Here is an 11,914-nt window from a genome sequence, read left to right as displayed (position 1 = left end):
CAGAAGTATGAAATATGAGAGACCAGAGAAATGCAGAGCCCTTGGGTGAGAGCTCAAGCGGAAGCCGTCATGCCCATCCACTTGGTCACATGACAATATTCTAGATGCCAAGGGATAATTTTGGGCACAGTATGTATCCTTCACTCAGACTGTCCTCTGGCCCAAGAAGCTCTGGTCTTCTGCTAGAATTTTAGAAAGTTGAGAGCTGCTCATAAAAATCGATTTATTTTCAGGGTTATCATGGAAGCAGAAGGTAGCACTGCCCTGGAACAAAGAGGGTGTGACACAAAGCTAGGGGAATGATATCCCTTCACTTCCTCTGTCAGCACAGCATGGCACCATCACATCAAGGGCACTGGACATGAAATAGCCTCAGCAGTGTCAGTGTTTTAGCACAGGACAATAACCACAGGACCCTTTAAGGATGGCAAAGCACAACTTCAGGGGCCAAGAGCAAATATTGGTAACCAAGAGCTGCTTAAGAAGCAGCAGCACCAGAACCAAAAACAACAAGGCATCATTCACTGCAGGGATCCACATCACCAATGACCTTGGCAGAACAGGTCAGGATATGTTGTCAAAGAGAAGGAAAATGGAAATGCCTTTTGGTGGCTGACAGGATTATATTCGTGAGCAGCATGAGATATTCTCTGAAGATGGTTAGAAATAACTGGCTGTTGGAGATCCTAAAATTGCAGGACAGGAAAGAGCCAGACAAGTGGTATTTACCCTACTATTGTGAGCAAGCTAATGTGGCTGATAAAGAAAGTCCCATCAGTCCTGTGCACCATCTGGAACATTGTCTTGACTTACCAATATGCAACATAAATTTTCTCGCTGATAAGGCAGCAACAGTTCTGATGAATGAACACACATCAAGAACAAAGGAAACAGAAGAAGGCTGGAAGAAACTAAATAGTTTGGTTAGGACTGGAACAACCCAGGCTCCACAGAGAATAAACCCCAGAGAATCTTCAATTGTCTAAACCTCAAACATACAAGGAACCTGTCAGCATCTTCACTGTGTTAATTATTCCCACCATGGGAGTTCATGTTTTCTAGGTTTCAACTGGGCTTTTCATTTGGGTATCTGAACTCCTTATCATCATTCATATCAAACTTGTCCCACAGGTTTTCACCTCTGGGTTTTTCCGTGCCACTTTTAAAATCTTTTTCCTCCGCAATGTCTGGTACAAAGTAAGGGACCAATACATTTTAAATAAACATATTTTATAAGTTAAATATCTTCCCCAACACAGAAGGAAACCCATTCTTAAAACTTACATGGAAATCAGGCTTCACTTCACTCCACCTACTTATTGTATCTATTCCTTCAGAATTAGTTAGACATTAGGAATATCCTAGGAATAAGGCATATCAAAATCATCAGATGCTAAAATTCTCATCCATAATTTCTGCACTATCCAAGTTTCCTAAAATCAGTGTGTATTACTTTTAATATCAAAGTCAAAAAACAAAATTTTAAAAATCCTTTCAGCTTCACTATCTTCTCATAAACCATTTTTACCTACATTTTTACTCCCTGTTAATGGTAGGGCCACACCTCCCAGTCACCCAGTATCAAACCTCAGGTGTTTCTGGATTCTTCCTTTCCCTGTTGCTCACCTCCCAGATGCAAACAGTCTCCAGATTACATTTGGGCTTTATTCCCACCCTCACAAAGTATCTTGCAAACATCTTTTTTTTTTCCATTTTCTCTGCCACAACCCCGCTGAAGATTCTATGACCTTATGGCTAGATAGCTACAATCTCCTGCTGCACTTCTAGCTTTTCCCTGCTACATCCTGAAAATATTGCAAGGTTAACCTTAGCTAAAAGTATATAGGCTGGGTGTGGTTGTTCATGCCTGTAATTCCAGCACTTTAGGAAACTGAAGTGGGAGGATCCCTTTAGCCCAGGAGTTCGAGACCAGCCTGGGCAAAATAGCAAGACCCCATGTTTATAAAAAAATAATCTGACTTGCTGGCATGCACCTGTAGTCCCAGCTGCTTGGGAGGCTGAGGTGAGAGGATTGCTGAAGGTGAGGAGGTAGAGGCTGCAGTGAGCCATCACTGCATCACTGCATCTCACCCTGGGCAAGAGAGACCCTGTCTCAAAAAAATAAATAAATAAAAGATAAATAAATAAATACACACACACACATACACACACGTATAATTTCTTTGGTTTTGAACAAATCACTCCAGTCAAAACTGTCATTGGTCCCTGTATTAGTCTATTCTCACACTGCTAATAAAGACATAACTGAGACTGGGTAATTTATAGAGAAGAGGAGATTTGATGGACTCACAGTTCCACGTGACTGAGGAGGTCTCACAATCATGGTGAAAGGTGAAGAAGAAGCAAAGGCACGTCTTACTCTTACATGGCAGCAGGCAAGAGAGTATGTGCAGGCGAATTGCCCTTTAAAAAACCATCAGATCTCATGAGACTTATTCACTATCATGAGAACAGGATGGGGGAAACCACTGCTGCGATTCAGTTATCTCCACCTGGTCCTTCCCATGACACACAGGAATTATGGGAACTACAATTCAAGATGAGATTTGGGTGGGGACCAAAAGCCTAACCATATCAGTCCCTCATTGCCTTGAATAAAAAAATCCCAATGTTCTAGTTTGACAAAGTTCTTTCCTGCTCCCACTTGGCTTTGGCTACCCTCCTAACTTCTAGTCCCTCTTCTACCCCCCTCATCATCACCTTCTATGAATTCTCTGCTCCAAATAAATGGGCCTGCTCTCTGTTATTCATACAGACCATCTTATTTCCCCCAGTGAATTTATATCACTCACTTTTCCACACATTAACATTTTCTCCCACTTCCTCTCACTAAAAAAATCTTCCTCTTTCTGACTGGGTGTGGTGGCTCTCGCCTGTAATCTCAGCACTTTCGGAGGCCTAGGTGGACAGATCACCTGAGGTTGGGAGTTCGAGACCAGCTCGACCAACATGGAGAAACCCCATCTCTACTAAAAACACAAAATTAGCCGGGCTTGGTGGCACATGCCTGTAATCCCAGCTACTCGGGAGGCTGAGGCAGGAGAATCACTTGAACTCGGGAAGTGGAGGTTGTGGTGAGCCGAGATCGTGCCAGCCGAGATCGTGCCATTGCACTCCAGCCTGAGCAACAAAAGCAAAACTCCACCTCAAAAAAAAAAAAGAAAAAGAAAAAGAGAGAAAAAGAAAGAAAGTCTTCCTCTTTCTTCAAGGCCTAGGTCAAGGCACCCCTCTTCAGAGATTCTGTGAACTCCCAGTCTTGTAGTGATTGCCTTTTCCTCTGAACCTAGAACATGTATGGTCCACATTACACATCTGACAGTCTTCCTTAATGGGACCAGTTATCCCCAGTTTGTGTGGAACAATCCTGGTTTGCACCTGTGTTGCTGGTGAAGTACTTAATAGCATTTAAAAATGCTCAAAAATGTCCCAGTCTTGATGATAAAATGCAACCATCTACCTTATCAAACCTATCTTTGCAAAAATCTAATCCCCCTGGCTGAGCTACAAAGGATTCAATGATGGAACTGTGTCCCATTCCTCTGTACCCCTCCGCACACACTACGCTGTGCTTTGCCCAAAGGAACAGCTCAAACAGTGCTTGAAAATCAAGTCTTATTATCCTTGACAGTGGGGGATTCTCATTTTGCTTATAAACAGATAATTCCATGGGGAATTACCTATCCCTTCATCCTCCCCTACACACACACACACACACACACACAGAGAGAGAGAGAGAGAGAGAGAGAGAGACTGACCAGAGTACAAAAAGTCTAAACTTCCACCAATACCATATTATTCTCTTCCTCATCCCAGCTCAGGGTGGGGAAGGGATTCCTTTGTGCCTTGCAGAGCACAGAACTACACTTTCAGATTTTAAATGTCCTTGTCCTTACTAGGGATTGGCCTGAAGCAAAATTCTAACATTTTGTCATCAATAACACTCATTTTCTCTTTTAGCACATCCACTGCCTCTTTCATTCACAAAACAATGAATGAATATCTGCTTGTGCTAGACATGAAGCAAGATCCTGTGGACTCAAAAACTCAGCAGCAGTCTTTCCCTCTAGGAGCTTAGAATCTGGCATCAGACAATCAGGACTCTACAGGATACACACTATTGAGAAATGGATCCTGTGCTGGGGGAGCATAGTGGAGAAAGCATCTAATTCTTATTGGTCTGCTTGGATGAGCTGAGGAAGATTTCCCAGAAATGACATTAAAGTTCAGTGACCAAATAGAGAATTAGTAGGAAAAGGCACATTGAATAGAATTGCAAGGAAATTGTCCTGGAAAATGTCAATTAATTAAGTATGTAAGAAACATGCCAGGCATGGGGGCTAGATGTGGGGAAAGGAATGGGCAGAAAACATGGTTGGACAGGGAGCGTGGAGCCAGATAGAGCCTTGGATAACATGGTAAGAGGTTTAGGATTTGTTATAAGCAAAGATACACACATACACATACAGAGAGAGAGAGAGAGATTTGTTAAGTTGGGAAAATGACTAGATTTATGCTTTAGATAGCTCTCCCATGGAGAAAGCCCCAAAACTCATACACAAAAGTTTAAGGGCAGCTTTCCTCAAATGAGAGGTTGCATAAAGAAGCTGTGTTTGTAGAGAAACTACATCATTATACTTACAATGTATGTTTACATAGGATGGCTGGATGGGAAGGGTGGTTTAATGGAGATTGTGAAAAAGCATCTGGGTTCGTTGGCTCAGGCCTGTAATCCCACACTTTTGTAGGCCAAGGCAGGCAGGCCACTTGATGTCAGGAGTTTGAGACCAGCCTGGCCAACATGGTGAAACTCCATCTCTACCAAAAATAGAAAAATTAGCCAGGTGTGGCGGTACATGCTTGTAATCCCAGCTACTTGGGAGACTGAGACAGGAGAATTGCTTGAACCTGGGAGGCGGAGGTTGCAGTGAGCAGAGATTGGGCCACTGCACTCTAGCTTGGGTGACACAGTGAGACTCTGTCTCAAAAAAAAAAAAAAAAAAAAAGCTACAGCCCTCTCCACAAAATAATTACCTATTTTACTCATTCAGCACTTCATATATGCCCTTTATTATGGTTGGATTTTGAGGGAAAGGAAGCAGCCATGATGGATCAGGAGTGTAAGGAATTGAAAGAGAAGAAGAGAAGCACCTTGTTTGGTCTACTGGATGGATAATGATGGCATTAATAAAGGTGGAGAATATAGGCCACTGAGATTTGGGGGTGTATGATGAGCTTGGTTTTGAACATACTAAATTGGAAATGTTTGTAGGAGTTCCAGATGGAGTAATTCAATTGGTTATAGAACTATGTTAGAAGGAAAACTTAAGACAAATTAAGTTTAACAGAGTTTAATTGAACAAAGAACAATTTGTGAATCAGGCAGCCACACACACCAGAATAGATTCAGAGTGACTCTGGGCCTGCCGTACAGTAGGATAAGATTTATGAACAGAAAAAAGGAGTGAGGTCCAGAAAACAGAAACGAGGTGCAGAAACAGCTGGATTGATTACGGCTCAGCATTTCCCTTATTCGAACACTTCAATAGTCAGCCTCCTGTAATTGGCAGATTCTCCATGATTGTCACAAGAGTAGATGACAGTCTGTTTACACATCCAGTTGGGTTACAGTTCACTATATAGGAAGAAATCTTTAGGCTGAACTTAAAATATGTAAGGAGGTGACTTTGGCTTAACAATTGTCAGTGTTAGAGATCAGGGGAAAGAGTTGTTCTCAAGCTAGAAATGGGCATGTTTTTTGCACCTGAGTACTAATTGAAATAGCAAGAAGAGTTGATGTCATCCACGGAAAGGATGGAGATCAAAATGAAATGGAACCAAGGATTGTAGGAAAAGCACAATTAAGGGAGGCTGGAAAGGAGGTTTCGTTTACCATGTTGACATTGATCAATTGGTAGTGTCTGCAGGGAGTCCCCAAGGAAGACTCTAGGGCCACATTCAGGGTATGAGGATGGATTCACAGGGCTGTTAGCGGCAGGGAAGGTGGAAGTGGTGGCACCCCAGATTTAGGAGGCTGACAGAGGAAAAGGAGGCAGCAAGAGGTGACACTGCAAAAGAATGATAAGAAAACACATCAGAAAGACATGTTTAGTGGAGGCAGGTGCATCAGGAGATGATATAGAATTACAGGCTGAAGCAGGGAGGCTGGAAATTAGACAGTTGCGATTTCATGGGGAGCTGTCTCATTGATTTCGAGGGGGCAGAACTGAGGAGAGTTGAAGAGCAAAGGGGAAGAATTTAAATGACCTTGGTGAGGAAAGACGATGCCCTCAAGAAATTCCCAGGGTCTTACCCACACTGTGAAGCGGCCCAGTTCTACCTGAAGGAGACTTGCCCTTCTAAGACAGCATCTCTAGTTTTAAACTGGCTTTGTTTGCACCTGGTCTAGCTAGATCAGGACTCAGAGCCACCTGATCACCACTGAGTGGACGATGCTCCCCAACCGCCCTGGAGAGTTCACTGGGGTCAATGGGAGAAGCTGCATGGTGTCTGGGATCCTCATTGCCAGACTGTCTTTGAGCATGCAAGAGTTCCTGTGAGAGTCCTAATCGATTTTCCTCTGAGTAATTGCACTCCAGCTTGGGCGACATAGTCTCCAATGTCTGCCCAGGAATCTCAGCAGAATTCCTCATCCCAGCCTACCACTTTGGTGTGTCCTGTGCTTTTGGGGGTTTGTTTTTGTTTTTGTTTTGAGACAGAGTCTCACTCTGTCACCCAGGCTGAAGTGTGGTGCTGTGGTCCTAGCACACTACAGCCTTCACCTCCCAGACTCAAGCAATCTCCCGCCTCAGCCTCCAAAGTAGCTGGGACCACAGTCAGCCACCACCACACCCAGCAAAATTTTTAGTTATTTGTAGAGATGGAGTCTCACTCTGTTGCCCATGTTCTGTGTTTTTTTTTTTTTAATCATCTCTCCCACCAAACCCCACACTACCCACAACATGCCCCAAACTTAACTATTCTTTGATAATACAACAAAAGAAGTTAGGAAGTTTCTAATTTAAAAGACAGGCTGGGTATGGTGGCTAATGCCTGTAATCCCAGCACTTTGGGAGGCCGAGGCAGGCAGATCATTTGAGGTCAGGAATTTGACACCAGCCTGGCCAACATGGTGAAACCCTGTGTCTACTAAAAATACAAAAATTAGCCAGACGTGGTGGCACATGCCTGTAATCCCAGCTACTCGGGAAGCTGAGGCAGGAGAATCACTTGAACCCAGGAGGTGGAGATTGCAGTGAGCAGAGATTGCGCCATTGCACTCCAGCCTGGGTGACAGACTGAGACTCTGTCTCATAAAAAAAAAAAGACAAAGGCCAAAGGGGCACATACATACAAAAGGAAAAGGACACACACACACACACACACACACACACAAGCCAAGACTCTTTCACTAAAAGAAATAGAAGTTGGGGGCAGCTAAAGGGAAGTAAAAGAACAGCAGGCCCTGCCCACCCTGGCAAGAACCCATGAAAGGACAGTGGGAGGGGAGAACCTTCTAGGTTCAAACAGAAAAGGTGAATAGCATCATTTTTGAAAATAGCATTCCCAATCCTAAATTTCAAATTAGAACTGCCTTTGATTGCAAATGTTTAAACTTATATTAAAGGAAAATGACCATCAAGGGGATTGTTTCTGGAGTCAGGCTCAGCATGATGTAATGGGACAGTTACCTCATTAGAATGAAATAGGAACAAAGCTATCCTTGAAACCTTAAAGACCCGGCTCCAGGGCCTGAGCTTTGGCCATTTTTTACGCTGCACTGACCCCTAGAGGTTCTTCCTTTTCATTCACAATGTGCTATGTACTTGGCCCAGGGGAAAAAAAATAAAATAAGAGAAAATGTTGCTTTTCTTTCTTACAATCAAAAGGGGTATGAAAAGTCAGAAAAAGAAGGAAAGCGTGATCTCACTGCCAAGGGCTGTCAATTAAAACCACCTTAATAAGAAAAGCAAATCTCGTCAGTGAATTTCTCATGCCCCAGGCACCAGCAGTTAAGCTTGCTACAATATTAGTAAAACAGATTGGGAACAAGAGCTTGCATTTTAAATGTGCATCTTTGATTCCCTGCCCCATGTGGCAACTGAGACCCTAGACCAGCTGCCAACCCCATCCAGTCCCTTCCCAATACAAGGACGGTGGGAAGTTGTGGCCCTATCTGAAGACCCAGTTGCTTGGATTGCCTTATCACTGCCACCTTGCTTAATTTCTCACCCAGAGGAGAAGGTTGAGTCCTCAGAGTGCCCACATGCATGTTAGGTTGAAACACACCTCTGTTTGGGGAAGCAAGCTGCATCATTGTTACAGGGTAGGGGGAAAAACAGCGTGGCATGTCAAGTCCTCACAAGAATCTTAATGACGCCTTATGGCAATAGAAAATTTGATTTTTAACCCACAGGCCATCCAGAGATCTGTCCTCTTATGGAGAAGAAAGGGAGGAAATCAGAAATATTGAGGGAGCTGGGATTCCCAGTCCACAAGTGTGACTTGTGGGAAATTTTAAGAGTGCATGTCCCTCAAATTAAGGAATTAATCCCTCTTCACGGCAGACAGTCCAGAGGAATAAGAGATCCAAGAGGGGCTGGGACATGTGCTCTAAAATTCAAATAATCCACAAGTGTGCATCCATCATTATAGTTATATAGATTATATTATATAGTCATATATAATTACATCATCCATAGTCTCACTGAAAGGGAAGAAGGAAAAATATAAGGCCCTTTGAAAACAACAGTTCGAAAACAATAGCTTGGTTACTCTCTAAACATCATGTACAGAATTTCTCACATGTGAAGCTGCCCAGTTCTACCTAAAAGAGCCTTGCCCTTCCAAGACAGCATCTCTGGTTTTAAAGTGGCTTCATTTGCACCCGACCTAGCATCAGGACTCAGGGCCACCTGATCGCCACTGAGTGGATGATGCTCCCCAGCTGCCCTGGAGAGTTCACTGAGGTCAGTGGGAGAAGCTGCATGGTGTCCGGGATCCTCATTGCCAGACTGTCTGTCTGAGCATGCAAGAGTTCCTGGGAGAGTCCTAATCGATTTTCCTCTGGGTAATAATGGTCTTACCTGCACGACAGCTACCTGAAAACTCCTTTCCTCAGTGGTGGTGATCGTTACCACCTCAAACAAAGCTGGCCTCTCCAGAGCACGCACCTGGGAAGAGGCTGAATGTATTGAAAACTGGTGAGCTTGAAAAAGGTAATCTTAGGTAAATCTCTTTATCTCTACGAACTGTGGGGGAAGCATTTTTAAACCTGTATATATATGGGTGAATCTTAATTTTTTGAAAAATCAATCTGAGAAAAGAACTTTTATCTGAGGAAGGCAAGTCCTTTTAACTGATCAGGCCCAGAGAGACATGACAATGAAACAGCAATCATGCATGACTCCCCACTTTGAGCTATGTATTCATCTCTTGAAATTGCTTGCTAGTGCCACAAACAGCCATAGATTCATCTAAGAATGCTGCACCAGATACGATTACCCACACCCTGTAGCTTAACAATGTATAACCAATCACTAATCAGTGTCATTTCTATAAACCCACGAGGATTCCTGGGTTTATACAAAGGAATTTTGAACCAGCCCACTCCCTTTCCCTCTGTTTTGCCTTTAAGAACATGCTTATAATAAAGGCCAAAAGAAGCTCATATCCAAGATTACTAGGGCTTGAGTCTTACGGGCAGCTGTCTTCACTTTGGCTCAATTAAACTCTTTACATTGTATGTTGTGCTTCAGCCTCTTCCTTTTAGGTCTACAAAGCTTACAAGAGGAGGGAGTTATTTCTAGTCTAGACATTTGATTGGACACCAAAAATAAAAACATGGAAAGTAATTAAACCACTCATGTCCTGTTGCTTAACCACTTGCCTTTTTCATGAAATTACACTTGTGCCTTAGACACTGGCCCAAGCATTGTGCATCTGGAATTTCAGGCTGTCTTTACCGCTGATCATCAGGAATTGATTGGGCAGTGATCTGATTTAATGGGTGAGCTAGCTGAAATAATTGGATTGACAGTTTCCATAGATTAGGTGTTCACTCACCACACCATCTTTCACCCATTAGGATGTTATGCATTTACTCCAATAGATTCAAAGAAAATCATAATTATTCACAAAATTTTCCAATTTCCCACTGCAGTTGTCACTCAGAAAGTATGCCAAGAAGCTCAGCAGAAGAAATGCATAAATATGTAAGCCCTTATTAAATGATTCACCTCACTGTTGGCAACCTTCAGTCTAGGAGCTCCCATTTTCATTTACTTAAGGAACCTTGACACAGTCCTAAGGCATATAGGACTATGAATGCCTTAAAAATGTATCCTGTTTCCTTACATATATATTGAGTTTCCAAAAAGTATCAGAACAAACACCAGTTGCAAAATAACAAGGTTTCATGGTTACAGCTATAATTTCTGAAAAACTGGGAGCATACAAATATTTCCCAATTACAGAAAGATGTCACTAATATTTACTTTCCCTGTCAGTTGTGTTTTGTTAATTAAGCATCTTTTACCTGAGGGAATAAGGCACTTCTTGTTCTCCCTGGGGTTGGAAGGTAAAAGTAAGTAGAGATTAGGCAGCGACTGGAATCACAAAAGCAAGTGCTGCCTGGCTAACTCCCCGTCCCCACCCCAGCCCAAGGCAAATGATAGAACGTTCTATTTAAAGAAGTCCATTGACAATACTATTGTTCTTTCAAAGCCTAGGAGAAAGTAAAAATTGTATGAGAATCTCCTTTTTTTCCTCCCTTCAAAATGCTGGGTATACATAAAGTGATTGAGAAAGGAAAAATAACTCAGAGAAGTCTGAGCTATGTGAGCTATGCAAAATGCATCAGTCCCAGAAAGGCATGAGTATGGGACTTCAGTCATTTATCAGGCCCAGAAAGATATGAGCATGGGACTTCCACTCCCACCAACCACTGCCTGAGGGCAATTAGTTAAAGGCATTTTGTTCCTGATTTGCTGTTTCACTCGTAGTCTTTATGTTTCTGGAATTTGTGATACGAAGAACAATGTAGAGCCAATCATAGCTTATTATTTTAATGTAGATTTTTGGTTAACAATTTAGGAACTCTCTCTTTTCCTTTAAAAGCCTACTTGCGGCTGGGCGCAGTGACTCACACCTGTAATCCCAGCATTTAGGGAGGCCAAGGTGGGTGGATCACCTGAGGTCAGGAGTTCAAGATCTGCCTGGCCAACACGGAGAAACCTCATCTCTACTAAAAATACAAAATTAGCCTGTAATCCCAGCTACTCGGGAGGCTGAGGCAGGAAAATCACTTGAACCCAGGAGGCAAAGGTTGTAGTTAGCTGAGATCACGCCATTGCACTCCAGCCTGGGCAACAAGAGTGAAACCCTGTCTCAAAAAAAAAAAAAAAAAAAAAAAAAAAAAAAACCCTACTTGTAACACCTGCTAACAGGAGTATATATTCAGGGCAACTTGAGTCTATATTTGCAATCCTCAATAACGACTCAAATAAACTCTCTACTTTTATTAATTTTGCTTCTGCTTCTTCCTTTTAGGTCAACATACTATGACATTCTAGAAAGTTGGATAAAGTTTTAAAGATTGTTATTTGTATTATTAAAGTGATTTCTGATTATTTTTGAGTTTACATGCAGTTATCATTGTCCATACATCCCAGGCAAATAGAAGAGTTTAATTTAGGAGGTTTGGATGTTGCTTGAATGCACGATTGTAGAAACACAAAATAATTGACCAAGTGGAGGCAGAGAGCTCTAATACTAGCAGTTACCAAAGTTAGATGCATACACAGCAAGGGCTTTCACAGAACTTTCAAATTCCTTCTCATTGTAAGTTTTGGGGAAAAAAAAGTAAGTTATGCCAATAGTTATTGGTATAGTTTGG

This window comes from Theropithecus gelada, chromosome 18 (assembly GCF_003255815.1).
Source record: "Theropithecus gelada isolate Dixy chromosome 18, Tgel_1.0, whole genome shotgun sequence".
Classification (NCBI taxonomy): Eukaryota; Metazoa; Chordata; class Mammalia; order Primates; family Cercopithecidae; genus Theropithecus; species Theropithecus gelada.
This window is presented reverse-complemented; position numbering follows the sequence as displayed.